The sequence below is a fragment of the Molossus molossus genome, unplaced genomic scaffold (genome assembly GCF_014108415.1).
Source record: "Molossus molossus isolate mMolMol1 unplaced genomic scaffold, mMolMol1.p scaffold_m16_p_8, whole genome shotgun sequence".
NCBI classification, from domain to species: Eukaryota; Metazoa; Chordata; class Mammalia; order Chiroptera; family Molossidae; genus Molossus; species Molossus molossus.
In genome coordinates this window covers 76,869,045-76,895,562 of record NW_023425402.1, presented here as the reverse complement: position 1 = coordinate 76,895,562, position 26,518 = coordinate 76,869,045, and positions in this window count along the sequence as shown.

Here is a 26,518-nt window from a genome sequence, read left to right as displayed (position 1 = left end):
TAATGATACTGATTAAGTCCTTAAAATTCTGCATATAAACAGATTAAAGCAATAATACCAGGATTTTTCTAAGACCATGTGGAATTATTGTTGGAGAGACGAATCTTAGATATTCTCTCATCGAGACTATATTTACATGAGGCAAGTGTTTTTCAACCACACTGTGTTATTTGGCCCCAAATATCTTTTCTACACCTCATTGAGACTTGTCTCGGCAAACAAGGAGGTAACACTAGGAGACAAAATGGTACATCAGGATACCCTCAAAAGTAAAATTACCAGGAATTATAAAGGAGACAGTGCCCATGATATTTGGTACTGCATTTTGACCCCAGTAAATCCAAATAACAACTCCTATTTCTTGTTATTATTTGAGAATTTAAACTATATATTAAATCCTTTTAGTTTGAAACAATGTAATCTAATATTTTTTAAAAATTAGATTATAGTATACATTAGGCCTTAATGCACACAAAATCACACATAGGATCACAAATATTTATAAGGAAAAAAAACTTATTTTGCTTTCTGATGAAAAAACTCCATAAGTGCAAATTTTCTCTAATGTCTACACATATTAAAAATTGTAATTCAAGTATTAGTAGCTTAATTCATGACTGATACACCAAATCTTTAATAGAGTTAAAATTATTACAAAGTTACTAAATCGCTAAAAGGAAAAGCCAGGATGGTTATAAGTAAATTTAACAAACACAAATTTGTTTTGAAATAAATAAAGTCTACTGTATCACATAATCTCATACCCTTTGATTATTGGCCTGTAATTTTGTCTAGAAACTTTGCTGAAAATTATAGAGAAACAAACAAAAAATGGATTTTGACATTCAAATTCAGACTTGGTGGGCCAACAAAGAGAATAAACTATTATTCAATATGTTTGAAAAACACTCATTTTAAATAATGGTTTTGAAAATTCTCATAATGAACCCACAAGTTAAATGTCTTGTTTTCTCTTTTGACATTCTATTAAAATGTAACTGCATATATAGTCAATATATTACTTGTAATAATTTAAAAAGGAAACAGAAAACCTAAAGTTATTTTAAAAAGCAGTAAAATTACACTTGCTGCTATTATCTACAACACTCTTAATGTTCCCAGGAAGTCAAGTTAAACACGTTGAAAAATGTGAATGCTGCCTTTTCTGTCAAAAATTAGAGTAAAGAATGAGCTGATAAGGTGAAGAAACAGTCATGCTATCTAGACTTCTCAGGGTGCCATGCAAGACTAAAACAAAGCCTATTTCATCGGAGACACAAGGTAAAAAGTTAATTTAAACCCACCACTCACACTGATTATAGTAATCAACACTGGGTTATCAGAAGTGATGTTCCTTAGCCTGTTAACTGAAAAATTTCTATTTTTTTATAATGCTAGCAGAAAATTATATTTCTATAATTTACGAGTTTGAACCATCGGTTTGGGAAATGAGTATTTATTTATATTTCTAATTTTTAGTAAAATCTAAGAATATGACCATAGAAAACAAATTTTAAAACAGGTTTTATGTGTTAATAATGCTGCTTTTGCAAGAGAATCTTCTTAAAATAACTGCATATTTTTATTACATCCAAAACGATATACTTTAAAGGTAACTTAGAAAAAAGAGGTTGGGAACTATTGGTGACTTGAACTGTAGTGTAATCTTCAAACTTTTACTCAAAATAGAAACAAATTTGTAAAGAAATTCACCACTTGAAGTATTTTGTAATGACCATGAAAATCATAAGAGAATATTTATAGCTATAATTAAGTGCTAATTTATTTAAACAGATTAAGATTTTACTTTATAAAATCAGTGACTTTTCTTGATTACTAAATATTGAAAAACAATATAGTAATCAGTAAATTGGAATATAATATGACAAAACATATTATTGATCCCTCCTTGCTTTCCTTCTAAAAAGTAAGTAGAACACTCCCCTCTACCATGTAAATAGAAATTATAATATGATGCAGAGTAGAGTTCTTAAAGGAATTCTGGGTGTTCTTGGGCGTGGACAGATGTGGGAGGGTTTCCAGAGCTCCCCATCCCTCAAGCTCTCCCCTCCAAGTTTTCATTGTGTGTCCCCTCTTCCTTAAGGGAAGATGATACTCTTCCTGTATTACATGCTTTAGGTGCTGAGAGGCACATACATTTATAAATTTAAAGTTTAACATTTTTCAAAAGTAAAAAAATAATCTGGTAGCACTCTTGTAATAAATGACAAAACGAGGGGGATCAATTCAAGCATGACTATTTTAAAGATGGCCATATTTAAGTAATACATAAAAATAATAGTAATAAAAGCAACCTCATTTTTGGATTATACTGATAATTTTACATAGTGTCTTTATAAAGGACTCCCATTAGATACTATTTTAAATGGTTTGAAACAACACATAAGAATGTTTAATTCAATTGATATTTGTAAGTTTTCAAGAAAAGTAAAACCAAGCCAAAACCAAAACCAGAAATAAGTTAGTAATAAATTGTACAAAAGTAATCATAGCCTACTTTTTGACATCTATGAATTATTTTCTAAAATTATTTGTGAATAATATGCCACTAACATGGATATTTAGTTTCTAAATTCCATGACCAATAGCTAAGTGCTGAAAATAACCTCCAATTTTCTGTCTTATTATAAACCTAGATTTATTAATTTTTAAAATTTCCAAACACAGAAATTGGACTCTATAATCAGACATGCTTTGTCTTGTGGCAGATATATTAGTAAAAACTGATGTTCAGCAATTATTCCTCCTAGGGAAAATCATTTCCAGTGTGACTTGTGTAATTTCACATGTCCTAATCATTTGTGGAGCTATACTCTTATAATTTATACAAATAAAAGTCTGTAAATGGCCTATCTATTGTTTTCATTATTGTAATAAAATATAAGTCCACATGCCAAATAGATGAATTGAGATTAGCCCTAACCCCAGATTCAGTTATTTTAGAAGATGTCTAGATACTTTTCTTCTGTCTCTAACTCAATTCAAATATAAATTGGTAATAAGAAGCTCTCCAAATATTCTCTCATAAATAGAGATTTGGAGACAAATATTAAACCAGCTAATCTGAAAAGAAGAATTTTTGTTTTGAGTTCGCTGACATTTTCCTACACGATTTATTGTGATTTTGGTAATTAGGCAAAATGTCAAGTGTGCCATATTGACTCTTTTCAGAGTCTGAGGTAAATGGGGATATTCAGATTTTGACATTTTTACTCCTATTTTAGAATGGTCTGACTAAATAAAGGAGAGATGCAGCACTGGAGAAAATTCACAGAGACTGTGCAAAAGGGACCTACTAGCTAACAACTAGCTAATATGTGTTTCACTTAAACAAATGTTTAAATGGTTCTTCTTAGACTAGTGATAAAGATACAATAGCAAAATAAAAATTAAAAGAAAAAAAAAGCTCTATTGTTTGACCCCATGGAAGGAAAGAGGTAACAGAATATTAAAAAGTTGTCCACCCTCTCTGTATTCTACCATTTTGAGTGACAAGAATATTAAAAAGTTGTCCACCCTCTCTGTATTCTACCATTTTGAGTGACAAGAATAGCTCCAGCTTTTTAAGGCTGCATATGGTGCTTGTATAGTATCAATAAATAACTAGCAATCCTTCCAAAAGAGATCACTGATTATGTTCATACTGGATATTGTTTTGGATATTGTTCCTTTCGGGAGACTCTAGAAAATAATTGATTTTCTTGACTTTCCCTTTCCAGTGGCCACCTGCATTCACTAGGTCGTGGTTCCCTTCCTCTACCTTCAAAGCCAACAATGGTGAACTCATCCAGGTAATCTAGTATAATCTCCCATCTCAAAGTCTTATTTATGTCAGTAAATAAGTATTTATTTCACTATGTCCAGGGATAAGGGTTAAGGGTGTGAACTCTATTGGGTGGCTTTTATTTTGCCTACCACACCTTTTATATAAAAGGTCTAGAAAAGCAAAACTATAGAGATAGAAACTATGTGAGTGGTTGCCTGGGACTGGCAGAGAGAGCAGGTTTCACTGAAAACGGATATGAGAGATCTTCAAAGAGCAAGGGAGTTCTCTAAACCTGGACTGCGACGATACTTGCACAATTCTAAATGTGATTAAAAATCATCAAGCTGAATACTTTCAATGGGTGAATTTTATGGTATATAAATTGTAGTTCTATAAAGCTATTAAAATTTTTAAAGTAACACAAAAGAAAGGAACATAATTTATTGAAGTACTTAATATCACTAAAAATAAGCACTAATTAATATAGAGGTCTCTTATTTAGAATTTGATTCCTGATGAATTTATTTTCTCCCAATCACTTAAATGAATATTTTTTGGTTTCTGTCAATAATATATTGTGTTTACATTTATTATCTCACCTGCTGACCTTAAACACATTGTTATCATTACGTCACCTCATAAGAGTGAAAACATTATTATGCACCGTATGAGACTTCTGAATGTAAAAGAAAGGGCAAAACAAAAGCCTTTCTTTGATTACCTTCATTGGATGAATTATGAACACGTAGATAGCAATGCCAAGACCAGATCACTGACCAGTGATCCCACCATACACGTGAAACTGTGGTCATCATTATTAAGAATCATAACAAAGTCTGTCAATTTTTTCTTCATAAGTATATGGTAAATACTTTCTTTACAGTTTTCCTTGTCTGGCAAATAGTAATGCAGAGCTCTGAAAATGTCATGTTTTCTCTAAGTATACATGAATTATTATACTCTTAATAATTCAACAGAGTGAGTAGTTGATACACATTTGCTCCAGAAGTACTCAAAAAGGTGGTTTTGCCCCAGTGAGGAATAAAGAGACATACTCTGCCTATTTATTAATAATGACTCTAATTTATTCTAATTAGCCTTAAGGTTTTGAATGAGTCAGCTGGCGGAATTGTGTGAAATGGTGGGTGGTAAAGCAGGAAGTTTGATGCTGACATATTTAATTGTAGGTGTTAACCTCTCACTGTGAATATTCCCATGATCACATCCATTCTGCTGTTGCTCTGTGCCTCCAGGCCTCCTAGAACTGGATGTGTACTGTTTGTATATTGCTTTGAGATGAAAAGTATATCCAAAGAGAGAGCATTACTGTACTACAGAGGCATTCACTTAAAGCTTGCCAAACAATGTTAACAAGAGTGAAGGCCCTAAATGGTCATGCCAACATCATCTTTTTTCAGTTTGAGAATGAATGTAAGAATCAACACCTAATCCCCTAAATGGTTGTTTCAATAAATTATGAAAGCTTGACAGCTGATTTAATGGTTATTATTTCTTCAGTTTTTTCTGTCCCCTTTTTACTACTTTGTATTTTTCCAAATTCTTTAACATTGCTGGGCATTCTTTTCCTATGTATTGATTATGTTTACTAAATAAATAAATACTTTTAAAAAATCATGAGTACCTGAATGCTGTGGCTCAGTGGATTGAATGTTGTCCCATGTACTAAGTGATTGCTGGTTTGATATTCCAGGTCAGGGCACATGCCCAGGTTGAGGGCTCAATCCCCAGTAATGAGGTGTGCAGGAGGCAGCCAATGGTTCTCTCTCATCGATGTTTCTCTCTCTCTCCCCCTCTCCCATCCTCTATCTAAAAAATATCAATAAAGATACAATTTTTAAAAAATCACGAGCTAAATAGGTATTTCCTTGGGAAAATGCAATTTTAAAGACATATATCAATGTCTATATTTCACTAATTTTTTTATCAAGTAAGGTTTAAAGGCAGAAATAATTTTTTCTCACTTTATTTATAACCATAAAAAATTAAAGATATTCTTTTTGAGTTAAGTTGTAGATATGCTTCAATCATGAATAAAGATACATATCCTTTCTTTTATTAGGCTTTGTTGATCTGATTCATCAATAGATTTTTACATTTTAAAGTTCTTACTAAAGTAATTTTTACCTCTGTAAAAAAATAGATGCTTAGTTTAATGCCAGCTTACAGCAGTTTCTATTACCAAAATGACTTTGAAGTTATAGATGTGTAGAATCAGACAAAATGTATGTTTTTTAATTTCAGGAGTGCTATTAAAATGCACCATTACAACATCAGAATTTTACTTTCAACCTGTTTCTCAGAGAAATTTTCTATCCATTATCCAGCATTTGAAACAATCCCAAAAGGAAGCTCTCTGGTCTTCAGAAAAGGCAAACCTAGGTAAAGAAGTGACTGGGGCCCTGGCCGGTTTGGCTCAGCGGTTAGAGCGTCGGCCTGTGGTCCAGAGAGACCCGGGTTAGGTTCCCGCTAAGGGCACGTACCTCGGTTGCAGTTTGTCCCCGGCCCTGGTCAGTCGTGCAGGTGGCAGCCACTCTATGTGTTCCTTTCACGTCGATGTTTCTCTCTCTCTCTGTGTTCCTCTCTCTCCCTCCCACTCTACCTGAACAAAAAATGGAAAAAATGTCCTCTGGTGAGGATAAAAAAAAAAAAGAAGTGACTGGGACCAAGAAAGACTGAGCAGATTCTTGTTTTCTCGCTCTCATTGTCTCAGTTTGTCAGGGTTTATAGCTCCTCACTAAAATTCACCAGTGGGGTTCCAGTGTTTCATTTTGCTGGTTATTAGCAGAAATATTTATTTGAAAACCTCAGGTATTATTTATATGCAATATTGCATCTTAAAAGCCAGAATAAGAAGATGTAGCAGAAAGAAGATTGATGGGAGTCTGGAAACCTGGGTTGCCATTTGATTTCCACTAAAACGAATAGTAGGGTTCAGAAATAATCCTCATATCCTTAGCATGAATTAATGGAATTGACTACATGAACTCAATATAACTAGGCTCTAAAACCTTATTCCACAACTAAAAAGTTTATAATAAATCAATAGGCAAATGGATTGAAAAGTCACCTGTGCATTTTAGGAACTGGATTTTAAATTACAAAAGCTGTTATTAAAATCACAGATATACTGGAAAGGATAAAGTAAGGAAATAGGAGAACCACATAAAAATTTCTCAAGAGTAATATGCATAATTCCTGCATTTTCCACACCTAAGTTTCGATCAATTAGAAAGACTATACTCAGAAAGGGCATGTAGCTTTGATGATGGTACTTATTTATTTAAAAGCAGAAATGGGAAAAAATACATTTTAAAAATGTAGCAAAAACTTAACATCCCCAGTGCTCCGCCACCCCTAGTAAAGCCAGAGCAAACATTTTTATTCACCAATTAGAAATAAATAGTAGTAGCGATTTCATTTTAAGCAAATATCACTGGAGAGGATTTCATGGGACAAATTCAGTAGATGAAAGCCTAAAGACTCTTTCTAGCCATTTATCCTGGCCTGTCTGAATGTTCTCTTAACCATTTTTCAATTGCCTTCGTTCAAAAGCTGAACATTAAATGACAGACCACAAGGAATTATGTGCAATGATCATGGGATAAAAAGTACAGGAGCCGTTTCAGGCCAGTGGCTTTGAAAGGAGTATTGGCTCCTGTTAGGGGCTGTCTTGGTAGTCATTGCCAGGTTCTGTGCCTAGCAAATGCTTGGTGCATGGGAAGGAACTAGTAAATGTTGAATTAAAGAACAAACATTCTTAAACGTGTTTTATGTGGGTCAATTCTATCCCTGCTCTCTAGACAAAGGGTCGTGCATGTAAGTGGTAAACAAGAGTTGTGGGAATAGTTTATTTAATCTGTTGCTGTACTTCTCTCTTCCTAAACTCTCCACCAGCTCTAATACAAGCGTTGCTCTCAGACCATATATTCCTGGAATTTCTACATTACCAATATTACTCAGAAGATAAAGCTTCCAAAATAATAAATTCCTTGACCAAGTGTCTCTTATCCGACCCACAATTTGAGCTAAATAATCAAACCTCAAAGCCAATGGAATTTTAAAATTTAGGGTTGCTGGTGCTAAATATTTTGTGTTTTTGTCCTCTCTTGCACTTTAAAAAATTCTATGTACTGGTACAAATCAATATCCCCTAGATACTTGTTTGATAAGTGACTTTGAGTGTACACTGCAAGCTGTTTGGGGAAAGATTTTATAATAAAGTTTGGTTGGTTTCCACAAAACCTAAATGTTTTGTAGGTCATTCAGATGTATGGATGTTCTCACATTGACACTGTTTTACCTCATACCATATCAGATAAAGTTTCACGAGTTTACCTCTAGAAGAAAGGGTTTCTTGTTAAACACAAAGATAGGGAACAGAGGGAAAGAGGTGGAGTTTCCTCACTGAAATTAGTGCTGACATGCTGCGTCTATTATGAACCCTCACGTTCAATAAAGTTGGAATGCTAGGGCACTATGGCCGTGTTTTACTGAAGATCAAAGAAAACAAGCTGCTTTAACAGACTGTGTTCTGTCTTTTCATTTCCTGTAGGTGGTGAGCTCCTGAATGGTACTCATTACCAAAGTCTCTGATTAGAGGCAACTGGTTTCCTTCCTGACCCTGAAGATGTCCCAAAGCAGGCTGCCCCTGGACGGCCTTAACTCTATAGCTCCTTTGTAATGATCCCAGTGACTTCTAAGGTGGTAGGAATTACAGTATATATTTATTTTAGAGATTCTTTGAAGTTTCCTGCTGGAGCTTATTTTCAAATATCCTCAGTCATTTGTTTTATGTTCATAAGAAAATTGATTCACTAACTCTATTCTAATTTACCGATTTTTAATTAATTATATTTAGCAGTTACAACTATAGCTGATCCAGTCATATTTTGTTAAAGGGCCATGTGCTGGGGAACAATGAAATCCTAACCTGCCTTCTTTTCCCCAGCACTGTACCCTTCCTTGGTGGGAAGCTGAATGAAAGTGCTGGTCCTTTACCTTGAGAATCATTATGAGAGAAACTCCATTCAAGAATTAACCAAATGTCCTCAAAGACAGGGTTGCTATTGCTTAAATGCCTTTTGTTTCTTTTTTATTGAATTTATTGGGGTGATGTCGGTGAACACATTATACAGGTTTCAGGTGCACAATTCCACAACACATCATCTGTATACTGTATTGTATGTTCACCACCTCACGTTCCAGCCATATTTTCTTATGAAAAACTTTATTTCATAGTTCTATGATATCCTAATTAAACTGGGAAATTTTAATTGGACATAAAACTTATTGAAGAAGTTTTTTTAAGTATATATAAATAAAATATTTATACTCTATTATTTTCAGATGGAGTGATCATCAATATACAACTGTTACCCTCTTCAACTCCAAAGATACAATTCTTAGGATTGATACTATGTTGGAAAAAAATTTTTAATAGTAGATAAAACTTATGATCATGTGGGATTTAACATTTCAGCAGATGTTCCATATAAATATAATAACAGTAATTATTACCTTACAAAACAGTACCTAAATTGAGGGTGTAGACATTAGATAGGGTTTGAATAAGGAACTATAAGGTCAGTCAGTGTCACAGAACTTTAGACTGGTCATGTAATTTAAACACCTTCCATTTCAACTCCTGAGTTTCACAAGTGAGAAAATTCAGTGTCAGAGAAATAAAGTGTCTCAGGTGAAGCCATCAATTAGTGCTTTAGTTAAGGTAAATGTCCATATCCCCTACTGGGAATTCACTACCTTTATTCTCAGTTTTTTCTAGATATACCAACTGAAAAACAAAAGTGTGTGTATTTAACTATCCCCATAATTATTAATTTAAATAGTACCAAGTTAAACCTTGATACACAGAATTATACTTAAACATATTTTGTATAGTGCTATACATTTTGTAGATCATGTTCAATATACACACAGAATTGTGACAATATATAAAATAGGGAAAGAAAGAAAAAGCATTCACAATTTCTATCATCATAATACACAATTTGCAGCTTTACTTCTGGTACTTATTTATGCTTTCTGAAGTTGCAATGATGAGGTAATATGATTTTTGTTCTGTTTTATTAGATTAACATTATATCGTGACATTTTCATGTTATTGCATACTATTTATAATACTTAATTTAGCATCTATGCAATATTTCATTGACTCGCTTTAATGTTTATTCAGCCATTTCCCTCTTGTTGAGAAATTAAGTCATCTCCAATATTACTATAAATAAGACCACAGTAAATTTTTTCATGCATATTGCTTCTTAATATTGTTTTTCTTTGAATTATTTTTTTCTATGAATAAATTATTAGATACTGAATTTTAACTGGATGTGAATATTTAGATATCAGTGGGGCTCATCGTACATTTTGCTAAATTCCTTTGCAAAGATGTCATATCCCAGAACTAAAGAATAAAGTGACATTGGCTGCTGTGATTAAATAGCACAGCCCCGCCTTTGTCTCACATTAACCATGGAAACAACAGACAAGCCACAGTTAAGACTGGCTCTGTGTGCAAAAGGGTGTCCAGAAGTCTGCAAGGATAACTTACAGGATGTGATCCTCAGTGGTCTTTTCTGAAGTTTTCAACAATGAAAAATTTCAACTAGCGCCTTCTTAAGGATGGTTTTTAATAAGGTTAAAACATTTCTAGATTCAAGAAAGGTAAACCATTTTGTAACACATGTGCAGAGTCTAGTTTATATAATTAATTCCCATTACCAATAATATACTCTTAGAAAACATAGACTTAATGCTTCAAATAAGCATTAAGAAAAAAAGTTGAGTGCATGAGAGTCCTTTGCTTGTTGAGTAAAAGAAAATAGAGAACTAGACTTAAATCTCTCATTCATCATAAACATGTGTTCCCTACATAGACACACACACATACACACAGAGAGAGAGAGAGACACACACACACACACAGACACACACACACACACACACACACACACACAGATTGGTCAGTGAAAAGGCCATGCTCTTTTAATTTCACAAGTTCCTTAGGACTCGCCCAGGACTTACTAGGTTGTGATGATTTAATTCCTCATTGTTGCTGAGCATTTCTTCTCCTGGCATATATAGCTATCCAGCTCTCATTTATTGAAGAGATGCTATGCTCCAGCTGTTTTCTTAGTGCTTTCATTCAGGATCTCATTTAACCCTCACAGCTCTATATACTACCATTTATTTCTCTCTTACTCTGCTGTTAAATGTGTATCCAGAAATATAAAAAAGAGAACCACAATGGTGACCCAAATGAACTCATAATGTTTTATAAAATGTTATAATATTTTGCATTCAATCTTCATGACTAAAATGTACTACAGTCACAACATTCCAATTGTATTGTTAGTGGAATCTCAACAATACAAATTCAGATTTTAACAACCACTATGATTCATCTCTTCATATTTAGATCCCATAAAAACTAAGAATAAATTCTCACAACTGTAATATCTCTAAATATAATTCATAAAATGTAGTTAAATTGGATAAATTGGGTTTAAGAAATTTCAGAGAAGAAAATTAATGTAACCAAAATGTACCTGTGTTATAGCACAATCACCTCAGATATAATGATTCTTTTCCTCAAGTAATTAAGCTGATCTCTCAACAAATCATAGACAATTACTCACAAGAATTTAAGTATATGCTATTAGTTGGAATGATCTTGCTACAGAGTTGAAAAAAATTCCTTTCACTGCCTTGAGAATTTTACCCAATAAAAGAATAGCTGAACTCTAAGTTTTTAAAGTTTGAAGAAAAATTATACCACAAAATTAAACTCAAGAGGAAAACACTTTGAATGTATAATTAATATATTATTAGTAAATATTTAGGGTAAAACGTATCATACTTAGAAACCCCAAAGAACACAACTTTGGATCTTTTATATGTGGAAAGATACTGACCATAAATATATCTTGAACTTTTACCTGTGAAGAAGGGAATTTTACTGCATATTCAGCCTGCTTTTACATAGGTATTTAAATTCCATATAGTTACAAATATAGCTCATGACGAGTTAAGTCATGTGAGAGAAAAAATATATGATTCCATGTAGGTTCACTCAAAATTTTCTTATAAATGGTTTGGCTCTTAAACATACTTTCTCACAGAAAAATATTTCAAATTATAGCCTTTTCCCACCTGAAACTCATGGACTGTATAATTAAGTGGAACTGTGGTAATTATATTTGAGACAGAGCTCTGAGTTCAGAGAAGAAGGAGAGAGAAAACACATTTATTTCTTTCCTGGCTATAAGGTTGGCTGCGAATAAAATCTTGGCATAGGAAACACATGTTGGGAATCTTTTGACTTCTTTATATTTATTCTTCTTTCACCTGGATGTTACCTGCTGCCCAACTTTGGGGAGTATACTCAGTAATATCCCTTTTCTGTTTTAAACTATGCTTATTGGCGCACTACCCAGCACCAGCCTCCGCTCAAAGTACTCTATGACCCAGAGTGATTTCCCTCTCCCCTCGTCCTACCACAGTGCCTGACACATAAAGGGACTCATTGAAAGAATGACTAAAATATAAAACACAGAAAGTTTAAAAAGAAAGATGTGCCTTTAACTTATGCTTTATTTTATAGCCTCTTCACGTTCCCGACATTTGCATTCTTAGCTATTTTCTAAGTTCCGTGTGGTGGTGGTTCTGCACAACTCTTTGGGAGGTGAGCGCTTGAGTTCCAACAAGTGTGTTAAAGGTAGTGTGGGAGGGCAGCAGTGCAGATGTTTCACTCGGACGTGTAGATTCAATGTTGATGGATGGCTCACCTTCTTTTTAAATGATGAGGTTATTTTAAATAGCAAGAGTGCCCAGCTGAAGAGACCATTATGAATCAGGATGAAACAAGACAAGCACTCAGCTGTCACGTGGTACAGCAGTGCCAGACTTCCTTCACATGTGATGGATCTTCAAGCAGTCATATCTCTGTCCTATCCAACATGCAGATAAGCGTGACAAAACAATGCAGCTACAGGGCTCCCACTCTGCAACTGGAATTCACCGCCAACAACACTCAATACCGAGTGTGCCTCCTGAGGTAATTCATGGGTGAGCTGCCTCCTTAGGCCTTGCCTGTGCTACATACCTATGCCATTGCTAAGCTGCTTTGGGTTAGAAACCCAGTGCACATGCTCTTGTATGGTCAAAAGGAGACGTCCTCTGAACAGAACTCACTCAAGGCTCGACATGGGCACATGGCAGGCTGCTGGGCAAAATTGCCCGCTGAGCCCCTAACAAATGAATCATGAATTTGGGTGACTAGAGAGACAAATGTTTACCATGGAATGGTAACAAAAACGTCTGGGCTTTTTGCCATTTAGGAAAGAAAGAAAAGCATATAAACTTTCTTATCCTTTTTCTGGCTAGAGCTCTGAGAAGGTACAGTGCACTCAGTTTAGTCATTGGATGAGTATATTGATAAAGTGAAACTTTCTATGGGTTCACAATGAAATACATATAATACATTTTCATATATATTATATATAAAGAAGTGATTTTCTGTCTTATGATAGCTAATTTGCTTAACCACACAAGCATAGGATGGTATTATTATAATTTAGCTATTTTATGTCACATACCTTCATTGTTTAAGGCTATGGAGCAAGCAGCCTGTATTAGTACTCACTGAGCACCAAGAATTAAACATGAGAAAGATAATGTTTATTATAGAGTATATTTCAATTCAGCTTTACCACTATCTGGTTTGTGTGACTTTAAGCAGGTTACTTCATGTCTTCATGTGTTATGATCATTACAATTACACCCTATGGGTTGAGCACTTACAACAGTAACTGAACAGATTAAATGCTCAATATATGTTACTTGAAGATTAGTTGTTTACTGATATTATTCCCAAAATTACTATTAGGATAAATTTCCACCAAAAGTATTATGGCCACAGAGTCAAAAATATACACCAATAGCATTATGGTCTGCTAAACTACCTTTGTTTGTTCATCTAAGGAAAGTTATTTAGGAAGAAGTATTTTAAATGAACCATTTGTCTATTGCTGACCTTTTCTTGAATTAAGATTTTATTCCACTCTGTGTTTTGTCAGCTATTATTACTATGCCTGATGTATAAAATAAGTTACTTCAGAAAATGGCGGTAAGACAAACAAGAGCTCTAAGACAATGAAATATCTAGTATGGCAACATACTCTATTCCAGAGAAAGAAAATTCTTTTTTAAGTTTTTATAATTTTTGTGAATAACTTATTATTTATAATCTATGAGATGTATATACATATATGCAGGTGTAGCTGAGCTCAGTCTTTAGGACTGGAATGTGTGACTCAAATATGCTCATGTTTCTTTTTGGCCAGCAGAATAAACTTTCTTCACTTGCAGTTTGCTTCTATTAGGTTCTCTGGAAAGTTGACAACTGAGTGGTGATTCCATGTTCAGCACAGACACTTTGCAGGTTCTCTAATATCTTCATTCAAGTGTTCAGGGAGTAGCTAAGAACATCAAACTATTTTCAGTTATGTTGGAAATGCACCAGGAAGTTTCCCACTGTGTAGCAGAATGGAAGTGATTTATTAAATAAGAAAATGAACCATTGGTTAAGGAAAAGTTGACAGTTAATAAAAAGAAATTGCAGTTGGGACTCATCTCTCTATGCAAAATATACTTGTAAAAGAGGTCAGGGGAACTGAGGTGATTTGGACTACTTATGACATAAGATTCTGACACTCATTCTCTAAGACTATTAATATAGTTTTCCAACTTTAAGACTGAGTGGTGAAAGAAAGAAAATAGATGAAATTTTAAAAACTTACTTCACTAGACTCTTTTTAGATACTCTAAAAATATCAGTGGGACCTCATTTGAAATTTCCTTGTAAGGTCTTCTTCCTTTAGAACTTCTCTTTGTAATCCAAACCTCAAGTTCAACCCCAGTGTGATCTGGAGAAGAAAGAGGTAGAAAAGGAGGGCTGGGAGTTGGCTCTTATGAAAATACTCCCTTTAATAACATACCTGCATGTTCTAATAACTGCTAGACATTTTGATTTTTGATTATTTATAAAATAAATTATGCTTTAAATAAGGATATCAGCAAGATGGCAAAATAAAAAACTTTAAACCCTCCATCCCAAATGGATATACTGATGCAACAATAATACACAGATCAATTTCCTTTGTTAAAAATCCAAACAGCATTTAAGAAGGTCATTCACCCCAGATAAAACTGAAACCAGTCATATCAAAGCTGATAGGAAAATTCATGACCATCACTAACCAGAGCTCATACAGTGCAACATGGTCAGGAAGAAATTTTCAACACCCAGCTTCCCCTGGAGGGAAAGAGAAGACTTGAACACACATCTAACATTTAAACTTTCAGCATTGCAAGGTGTGGGGTGGCATAAGGCTACCAGAGGAACTGGTTTCTGTCTTGCTTGAATCTAAACACTGACAGGAAAAGGTGCCAGTTTGGTTGCCAATGAGAACAAAAGTGAAGGTTTAAACTAGCACACTAACTTGTGATAGCCCCACCTCCCAACTCAGCATGGACTTAGTAGGAGAAAACCCTGAACTCCTAGCTTCTACCTGGAGAGGGGAAGAATTGGATTATATGTCCAGCAATTCAGATTTTTGGTAGGGAGGATTTCTGCATGGGAGACTGGTTTCTGTCTTTATTTGGCTTAAAGTGTTGACAAGCCCTGGGATACTCTAAATGCCTGAGGGTCTCTAAGCACAAAAGGAACAGGCAACTTATAAGCAGTTCAGAGAACTCCTGGTACCATGGACAGACACTGGAGATAAAAAAGAGATTATGACCACTGAAGAAAGAACCTGCAAACCATTTCAAACTGGAAATTTAAATGCATAAGTCCAGATAATACACATCCACAAAAAAGGTTTGGGAGACCCCCAGAATCTCTAGCCAGGTTAATTGGTGAATGTATGTGCTGTGTGAAGCCAGTCCAAAGAGTGGGGAAGGTGTTTTCTTTTTTTTTAACTGTGCAGATTACAATGCAAAGTAACAAGTCATATGAACAAAGAAACATGGTCCAACCAAAAGAACAAAAAAATTAACAATCTCTATAAAGCGACTCTAACGAAATAGAGGTATTTGAATTACTTGACAAATAATTTAAAACAACCATCATAAAGATGCTAAATGAGCTCAGGAAATCAATGAATGAACAAAATAGTAATAACCACAAAAAGATAGAAAATATCAAAAAGAACTAAACAGAAAATTTCAAAGTTAAGAATATAATACATGAATCAAAAATTTTATTAGGAGAGTGTAACTGAAGACTTAAGAAGAATCAGCAAACATGGAGATAGAGCATTTGGTATCCAATCAGAGGTGCATAAAGAAAAACTAAGGGAAAAAGAGTGAATAAAGCCTAAGGGACTTAGGGATACCATTAAGCATACCGATATATGCATTATGTCAGTTGCAAAAAAAAAAAGAGAGAGAGAAAGAAAGTATTATTGAAGGAATAATGGCTGAGGAAGAAAATGTACATCCAGATTCCAGAATGCCAATGTATTCCAACTAGGATAAATTGTAAGATCACACTGAGACATTAGAATCAAATTGTCAAAAGTCAAAAACAAAAAGAGAATTTTAGAAACAGCAAGAGAAACATGAGTTATCATGTACAAGGGAGTCCCCATAAAACTATAACATTTCTCAGCAGAAACCAAGTAAGTCAGAAGAGAAGGGGAAGATATAATCAAGGATGGAAAAAAAAACAACTGCCAAACAAGAATACTATATTTGGCAAACTGTGCTTGAAAATGAAGGAGAGATAAAGACTTATCCAGACAAACAAAAGTTGAGGGAGTTTATCACCAGTAGACCTGCCTTACAAGAAATACTAAAAAGTTTCCTTCTAGTTGAAATAAAAGGACCTTAGATAGCAACATGAAAGTATATGAAAGTGCAAAGTTTTCTGGTAAAGGTATATACAAATGGACAAATACAGAATACTATAATAGTGGTGCATACATCATGTTTTTAACTCTGATATAGATTTTTTTATTGATCTCAGAGAGAGAGGAAGGGACAGGGAGAGACAGAAACATCGATGAGAGAGAATACTGATTGGCCACCTCCTGCATGCACCCCACTGGGGACCTGGCCCACAACCTGGGCATGTGCCCTGACCGGGAATCTAACCAAAGACCACTTGGTGCGTGGCTCGATGCTCAGACACTGAGCCATACCAGCCAGGCTAATATAAAATTTTTATCATAAAAATAACTATGACTATAAAACTAATAGATACCAAATATAGAAATATGTAATTTGTGACATCAATAACACAGTATGTGGTGGGAAGAAGTAAAAGAGTACAATTTTTTTTTTATCCTCACCTGAGAACATTTTTTCATTTTTGTTTAGATAGAGTGGGAGGGAGAAAGAGGAAGAGAGAGAGAGAAAAACATCGACGTGAAAGACACATCAAGTGGCTGCCTCCCGCATAACCCCTTAACCGGGGCCGGGGACAAACTACAACCGAGGTACATGCCCTTAGAAGGAACCGAACCCAGGTCTCTCTGGACCGTGGCTGACGCTCTAACTGCTGCGCCAAACCGGCCAGGGTAAGAGTACAATTTTTTATGCAATTTAAGTTGTTAGCTTAAATAGATTGTTATAAATATAGACTATTTTATGTAAACCCCATGGTAACCACAAAGAAAATACCTATAGAAGATACACAAAAGACAATGAAAAAGCATGTCACTAAAAAAAGAAACACAAATGAAGACAGCAAGAGGTAAAAAGAGAAACAAAAAGCTAAAAGACATAAAGAAAACAATAAAATGGTGATAGTAAGGCCTTACTACTATCAGTAATTATTTTGATTAAACTCTCTAATCAACAAAGTGTGGCTAAATGGGTAAAAAAATAAGATTCAGATCTCTGCTATCTACTAGATACTTTAGATGTAGGTTGACAGTGAAAGGGTGAAAAAAAAATTCCTTTCAAATAGTATCCAAAAAAATTTATGATAGCCTTACTTATATTAGGAAAAAAAAATAGATTTTAAGTAAAAATCTCACAATACACAAAGAAAAATATTATATAATGATAAAAAGATCAATTCACCATAAGATATGGCAATTACAAATATATAGGACCCAACACGAGAGCACTCAAATATAAGAAGCGAACAATGACAGCGCTTAAGAGAGAAAAGGACAGCAACGCAGGACAGTGATGTGCCTGTAATGATGGGGATTTACTCTGAGAAATGCATCATTAAGCAATTTCATCATTGGGTGAACATAAAAGAGTGTACTTATGCAAACCTTGATGTTGCAACCTACTACACACCTAGGTTGAACGGTATAGCTTATTGCTACTAAGGTACAAGCCTGTACAGCATATTACTATGCAAACAGCACATGATTAAATGAAACAAAAGAGAAAATGATGCAATCAAGAAATGTAGTAAACACTGGATATGTGAGGCTGCTGCTGGTATAACAAGGCATGCTGTATTACAGAAAACTTTTTATAGGTAGAAAGAGTGCACTCTAAAATAACAAAAAGTATAGTTTAGCAAATAAATAAACTAGTAACATATTTATTGTCATTACCAAGTATTATGTTGTGTACATAATTGTACTTGCAATATTTTTATACAACTGGCAGCACCGTAGGTTTGTTTATATCAGCATTGCTGCAAATATATCAGTAATGTGTTGTGCTATGGCATTATGACAGTTATGACATCACTAAGCAACAGAAATTTTTCAGCTGCATTATAATCTGTGACACCAATGTCATATATGCAGTTTGTTGTTGACCAAATGTCATTATGCAGCACATAACTGGGGTAAATTCCAGTCTCAATATCCCAGTCTCAATAATAAATAAAAGAACCAGACAGAGATCAATAGTGATAGAGGGTTTGAACAACAGTATCCAATGGTTCTCAACCTGTGGGTTGCAATCCTTTTGGGGGTCTAATGAACCTTTCACTGGAGTCGCCTAAGACATAACAGTAGCAAAATTATGCAAAACATGAGGAACTGTATTAAGGGGTTGAGGCATTAGGAAGATTGAGAACCACTATACTATAGACTAACTGGACCTAACAGACATATACAAAACATTTGACTCAACAGCAGTAGAGTACGCATTCTTATCCAGGAACATTATATAGAATAGATCACATTTTTGGTCACCAAAAAAGCCTTAAAAATTTTAATAAGATTGAAATCATACCAAGTATTTTTTTCAACCATAAGGGAATCACACTAAAAATCAATAGCAGAAAGGAAACTGAGAAATTTATAAACTAAATTGCACACTCCTGAACAACCAATAGGTTATGGAAAAATCAAAAAGAAAATTAGAAAATACCTTGAGAAAAACAAAAGCAAAAATATGACATACCAAAACTTAAGAGATGCAGCAAAAGTAGTATTATAAAAAGAGTTTATAGTGGTAAACACGTGTATTAAAAAAGGAGAAAGGTCTGAAATAATCTGAAGTAACTAGAAAAATAACAAAGCCCCAAGTTAGCAGAAGGAAGGAAATAATAAAGATTAGAAAATAAGTAAAATAAAGACTAGAAAAACAATAGAAAAAGTCAACTAAGCTAAGAGTTATTCATTTATAAAGATTAACAAAATTGCCCCAGTCAAGTGGCTCAGTTGGTGGGAGCATTGTCCAGTACACCAAAAAGGTTGCAAGTTCGATTCCCAGTCAGGGCACATACCTAGGTTGCAAGTTCAATCCCCGGTTGTGGCGTGTGCATAAATTACTAGGAACATATAACCTACAAAGACTGAATCATGAAGAAATATAAAATCTGAATAGACCTATAACTAGTAAGGAGATTGAATCAATAATAAAAAATCTCCCAACAAAGAAAAGCCCAGGACCAGATAGCTCCACTGGAGAATTCTACCAAATAATTTAAAAAGAATCGATGTCAATCTTTTTCAAACCCTTCCAAATAATTGAACAGGAGGTAACATTTCCAAACTCAATTTTATAAGATTAGCATTACTCTGATACCAAAGCCAAACAAAGGCAATATAAGAAAAGAAAAATACAGACAAATGTCCCTGAAGAACAATGAACATAGATATAAAAATCCTCAACAAAATATTAGCAAACCAAATTCATCAGCACATGAAAAGGATCATATACCATGACCAAGTGAGATTTTCCCCTGGGACACAAGGATGATTTAACATACAGAAATCTGTCAATATGCTACACCATATTCACAGAATTGAAGAATAAAAATTACATAATCATCTCAATAAATGCAAAAAAAAAAAGCATTTGACAAAAGTTAGCACTCTCTTATGGTGAAAACATTGAACACACAGAGCTAAAGAAAATTACCTCAATATAATAAAGACTATATATGAAAACCTGACTGTGAACATTATAGTCACCATTGAAAAACTAAAAGCTTTTCTGCTAAGATCAGGAACAAGATAACTGATTAAAAAAAAATAAAGTAATGTATATTTATATTTCAAAAATTTTAAATCAGAATATATCATTTACAATCTATATCCATCAGAAGTTTATTGAACTTTGATCAAAAGTCACAACTGTAGCTAAAAATATAGTAATAGCTATTATTTAGATTAAGCAATAGTTGAAAAATATTTTTTGGAAAGTTATGAAGTACTAGTAATGGCCACATTCCATGCACTTTGAATATAATACATCTATTCTTGCAGCAGCCATAAAAGGAAACCTTTTTATCCCCACTTTAGAAATGAAAAGATTGAAACTTAGAGGTTGGGCTATTTGTTCAAAGCCAACTGTCTAGTAAATTGTAGAGCTAAAATCTAAAGCTACTCTGTCTACAGGAAGAGATTACCAACTCTAATCTCTAAAAAACTCAATGAGATAATATAAATCTATGAATCTAATGGGTGTAATGCAATGAGAGTATCAAGTTGGCTGGTTTAGCATTCACATGTGATCTGCTCATTTCTGTTCCGGGTTTAGGACTTTTTAAATTAATATGTGAAAGGATGAGTGGTAACCATGGCAACTTCCAGTTAAAGATAAGCCAGTCAGAGAAGGACAAGTACCATATGATTTCATTTATATGTGGAATCTAATGAACAAAATAAAATAACAAACAAAATAGAAACAGACTCAGAGATACAGAGAACAGAATGACAGCTGTCAAGGGAGAAGGTTTGGAGGGCTGGGTGAAAAGATTAAACAAAGAAAAAAACATCTTATAGCCCGGCTGGTGTGACTCAGTGGTTGAGTATCAACCCATACACCAAGAGGTCTCCAGTTCAATTCCTGGTCAGGGCACTTGCCCAGGTTGTGGGCCAAATCCCCAGTGGGGGGGCATGCAGGAGGCAGCTAATCTATGTTCTCTCTCATTAATGTATCTATTTCTCTCTCCCTCTCCCTTTTTCTCTCTCTAAAATCAATAAAGAAAAAAAAACATCTCATAGACACAGACAACAGTGTGGTGATCACCGGAAGGAAAGGGTAAGTAGGGGAGGGAGAAGAAGGTAATGGGGAGACAAATGGTCATGAAAAAAGCCTTGACTTGGGGTGGTGAACACACAATACAATATACTGAATTGTACACCTGAAACCTATATAATTTTATTAACCAATGTCACCCCAATAAATTCAATAAAAATTTTAAAATGATAGCATATTGAACATATAAAATTTCATTCATCTTAAAAACTCACTAAAATTAAATAGAACTTACTAATTGAAATCTACAAGGTTAAAGAGAAATGGAAATTATATGTGAGTAAGAAAATTTGGAAAGTTTAAAAGTGGTCATTGGTATTATAGGGCATGAAAAAACAACAACAGATTTTTAAGACAATAGCTAGGAAAACAAGAAGCAATCCAGTACATACCATAATGCCTCAAATGGCTCAGTAAAGTGATACCTATGAAAGTGAGTTGAAGGTGGGGGAGAAAAGAGAATAGTCTGAAGATCTGTTTAAAAAACTGCAGCCCTGGCTGGTTTGGCTCAGCGATTAGAGCATTGGCCCATGAACCAAAGAGTCACAGGTTCAATTCTGGTCAAGGGCATGTACCTCAGTTGCGGTTCATCCCTAGCCCTGGTTGGGGTCGAGCAGAAGGGAACCAGTTGATGTGTTCCTCTCATGTTGATGTTTCTCCCTCCCTCCCTCCCTCTCACTCTATCTGAAGATAAATGGAAAAATATCCTCAGGTGAGGATTTAAACAAACAAAAACTGCATAAATATCCTAAAAGAAACAGGATAGAAACAACTTGCATATCCAGAATCTATACAGGTAGAAGAAAAGTTAAAAGAGGGAGCGAGAAGGAAAGAGAGAGAGAGAGAGAGAGAGAGAGTCATTACTGTCATCAGAGATGGACTATACAGCATCTATGAAATAAAAATAAGTCACTGTAAAATAGAAAATGAATTAATAGACATTTTCTACACTAAAATAATTCTAAAAACAGAATAAAAAACAATTAAGAATTTCCTGCAAGTAAAAGATATGACTATAGGAATTTAAAATCCAATAGAAAGAAAAAAATTAAAGAATGGGATTGGTGAGAACAGAAAGGAGAAAAGTAAAGGAAGTAAAACAAAAGAGAAAAGAAAATATAATTACAATATTGCTCCAGAAGTTTCAACAAAATTTAAAAGCAACATTTCAGGAAAGAAAGAACAGAGATGATCAAGTAGAAGAAATCATAAGGTAAATAATTTAAAATAATTTTACAAAAGTGAAAGAGGTCTATAAGTACCCAGCACAGATGGACTCCATCAAGGTACACTATTGTGAAATTCAGAATATAAAGACAAAATGAAGATCCGATAAGCACTGGAAAAGCAAACAAAATGGATTACATAAAAAGGATCCAGAGTCAGATTAGCTTTAGACTTTTTAATTGCAACACCAAAAACTAGATAAAAATGAAGCAACACCTTTGAAATTTGAGTGACAACGATAATCAATCTAGAATTCAATGGCCCAACAAATTACCAATTTATCAGTTCGAGAGTATGACTGCTTTCCAATTTGTAAGATATCAAAAATGTCAGTCAGATATACCTTTATGGGAAGTTATTAAGAGGATGTCTCCACCAAAATGAAGGAATAAATCTATAAAGAGGCAAAGATGGAATTCAGAAAACAGCAGATCTACTTGAAAGGGAAACTAATGGAATCCCCGGGATGATGGTGAAGAAAGAGCCCATGATCACAGCTGTGGGCTGGGGAACCAGTCCAGACTAGAGCAGATTGGAAAGTTATAACAGAAATGTATTCTCAAAAACCTACTGATAACATCCTTGATGGTTTGAGCATTTAAAAAGAAGATAGAGATAGAAGGAAGAGAGATTAACAATAAATTTGTAACAAGTACATAGAAAATTAAGCAAATAAAAGAAATAAATTTAAACTCTAGGGAAAACAAAAAGTAAAATCAGTGAAGAGTAATCATATTATCCTATATAGTTTGTCTGTAAATAGCATTATACATATACATGTTCTTCATAATAATGTGGATACTTGTTATCTATTTAGCCAAAGTTATGATGTAACTTGATACGGAGGCCGGGAAACAAAGTGAATGAGAAAGATGTGAAGGGACACCAGCTAAATTTTTATTTTTCATAATAGAAAGTAAATATAAAATGCCTGAACCTGAAAAACCATAAACAACACCAAATATTTATTTAAAGGAGCACGGGTAAGTAACAAATGAAATAGCCAAAATACTACAGAGAAGTTGCTTCTGGGAAAGGAAAATGGGTTGGGATGAGGTAGACGGTGTGCCGCCATTCAATAAAATAATATAGAACTGTTGAGCTATATGCCTGTGTTATTTTGGTTTCGAAAAAATAAAATTAGAAGAACAACAGGGCACTCATATTATTGAAAGAAGAAATGAATTAATAGATATTTGCTACCTAAGAGAATAAAATATTTGTGTGCAACAGTGTCAAGTTTTGGCCCAGTTTAAAGGAAATAAATAAGACATAAACTTCCTGAAAAAAGTAAATAAAGAGAAATGTTTCTGTATCTTCTGCTAGACAGAGAGCTCTTCTGGCCCAGGACTGCCTTTTCTGTGGAAGGAAAAGTGATTCCAAGCTGAGTGCTAAAATCAAAAGCTGCAGCCCTACGCCTGCTGTTTTCAATTAGCATGCCAGTCCCAATGGCATGTCCGGCAGACTCTAGCAGACGGTATTTTATTAGAGGTTGGTCATCTCCTCCTCGGAGCCACGTGAACAGCCTGCGGTTCAACATGTTTCCCCTGACCTTCCTGTCCCTCTGGAGTTGTGTGACCACTGGAAGCTGAAACCACAGCTGTCTGCCACTTGACTCTCAAAGTTCTATCTTCTCTGCTCTTTCTCCTTGGGACGGAAAGGAAAAGCACGTTGATGGAGAGAAAGTCTCTTCCCTGAAATAAAAAGTGCATTGAATGATCAGTTGCCTGGAAGAGGCATAGAAGGTGGTTCTGTGAATGCTCACCATGGGTCAAGTGAAAATTCTGCTCCTCTCAGCCAAGAGTCTAATTCTGGGTTGGAGGGGAGTAATTCTGGGTTCAGAGGAGGGCAAGATGACTGGAAGGCTTGGCACATATGACTCTGAAGAAGAGTGTGCAGACCTGGAATTTAGCCTAAAGAAGAGATGGTTGAGAGTGATTTAAAAAGGAACTCTGGAGCAGGAAATGTCATTATATTAGGAATGAGGACCAGATGTTCTCAATCTCATCAGAGCACAGAGCAAGGAGAAAAGAAAAAAAATGAGCTTATAGAATAAGGCAGAATTTCATGACAGTTGTTAAACACTGGAATGGGGTGTCCATGGAGGCTGTGGAATTCTCCATAAAAACAAACCCTTTGTCTAATTTGAACATTTGTGTGTAGCTTTGCCTAAAGAAGAAGGGATTAAGGAAACCGTGTCTGGGAAGTCTGTCCTTGAGCTCTTCTGTAGCAGAGCCTTTCAGGAAAACAAGGCAAAAAGTGTCTTGCAAGCCCTACTGAGAGTCATCCCCCAGACCCCACTGTGATAAGAACCTGAATAAACACTACAAAGTTAAATTGTCTTCTTTTTTCTCTTCTATTCTCTTTTCAGTTCCCCACATATCAATTCCAGTGATAATAGACGATCAACAGTTCCTCCATTTCTCCCTTTCACTCAAGGATTTGTTCTATTTTTGTGTTAGATAGGAGTTTATTAACCAAGATAAATATAACTCCATGCCTTTGTCCTTGAGACAAGCTGAGACTCTGCGTCTTTTAAAATATTCAGCAAGATGACAGCTGACAGAGTAATCTACAGGTTTAAATGAAAAAAAGTTTCTTTTTCTAGCTTTATTGAGATATAATTGACAAAATTTCAAGATATACAAAGTGTACATTGTGGTTATTTGATATAGTATACATTTTTATAGAATTCCTATCATCTAGTTAACTAACACAGCCATCACTTCACATTTTATTCTTTTATTTTTTACTTTTAGTGAGAACATTTAAGCTCTGCTCCCTTAGAAAATTTCAATTACATAATAGTGTTATAAACAACAGTCACCATGCTTTACATTAGATCCTCAGATCTTATTCACCTAATAGTTGAACATTTGTATCCTCTCACCAACCTCTCCCTATTTCCCCAACCCCCACTCCATGGAAACCTTAGCTTTGACTTTCTGTTTCTATGAGTTTAGTTATTGAAATTCCACATATAAATGATACCATGCAGTATTTGTCTTTTTTGTCTGGCTTATTTTACTTAGCATATTTTCCTCAAGGATCATTCATGCTGTCACAGGTGACAGGGTTTTCTTCTTTCCAGTGGCTGAATAACATTGATGTACTTATCTATGTACTTATATACATATATATATACATATATATACATACTTATCCACTGATGGGCACTTACATTATTTCCATATCTTGGCCATTGTACATAATGCTGCAATAAATATGGGAGTGCAGATATCTCTTCAATATTATGTTTTCATCTTCTTTGGAGACATATCCAGAAGTGTCATAGTGTGATTACTGGATCATATGGTACTATTTCTTCCTTTCTTTCTTCCTTCCTTTCTTTCTTTCTTTCTTTCTTTCTTTCTTTCTTTCTTTCTTTCTTTCTTTCTTTCTTTCTTTCTTTCTTTCTTTCTATCTTTCTTTCTTTCTTTCTTTCTTTCTTTCTTTCTTTCTTTCTTTCTTTCTTTCTTTCTTTCTTTCTTTCTTTCTTTCTTTCAAGTAGCCATACGTTTTTCCACAGTGGCTGCACCAATTTACTTTCCCAGCAATACTGCACAAGGATTCCCTTTTCTCCACATCTTTGAGAACATTTGTTATCTCTTGTGTATTTGATGATAGGCATTCTAATAGGTGTAGGGTTATATCTCATTATGAAATATATGGTTTTGATTTGTATTTCCCTGATGATTAGTGAAGTTGAGCACTTTTCATGTACCTGTTGGTCATTTATATGTCTTCTTTGAAAAAAAAGTCTCTAGTTTCTCTGCCTGTATTTTTAAGTTTTGGGGGTTTTATTTTTTTTTTACTAAGTTGTATGAGTTTTCTATATAGTTTGGATATTAGCCACTTATTAATATATGATTTACAAATATTTTCTCCAATTTTGTAGGCTGTTTTTATCTTGTTGGTTACTGTTTTTGTGCAGAAGCTTTTTCCTTTTATTTTTAAAAACAAAGATTATAGAGTAATCGAAATTTTTAATTC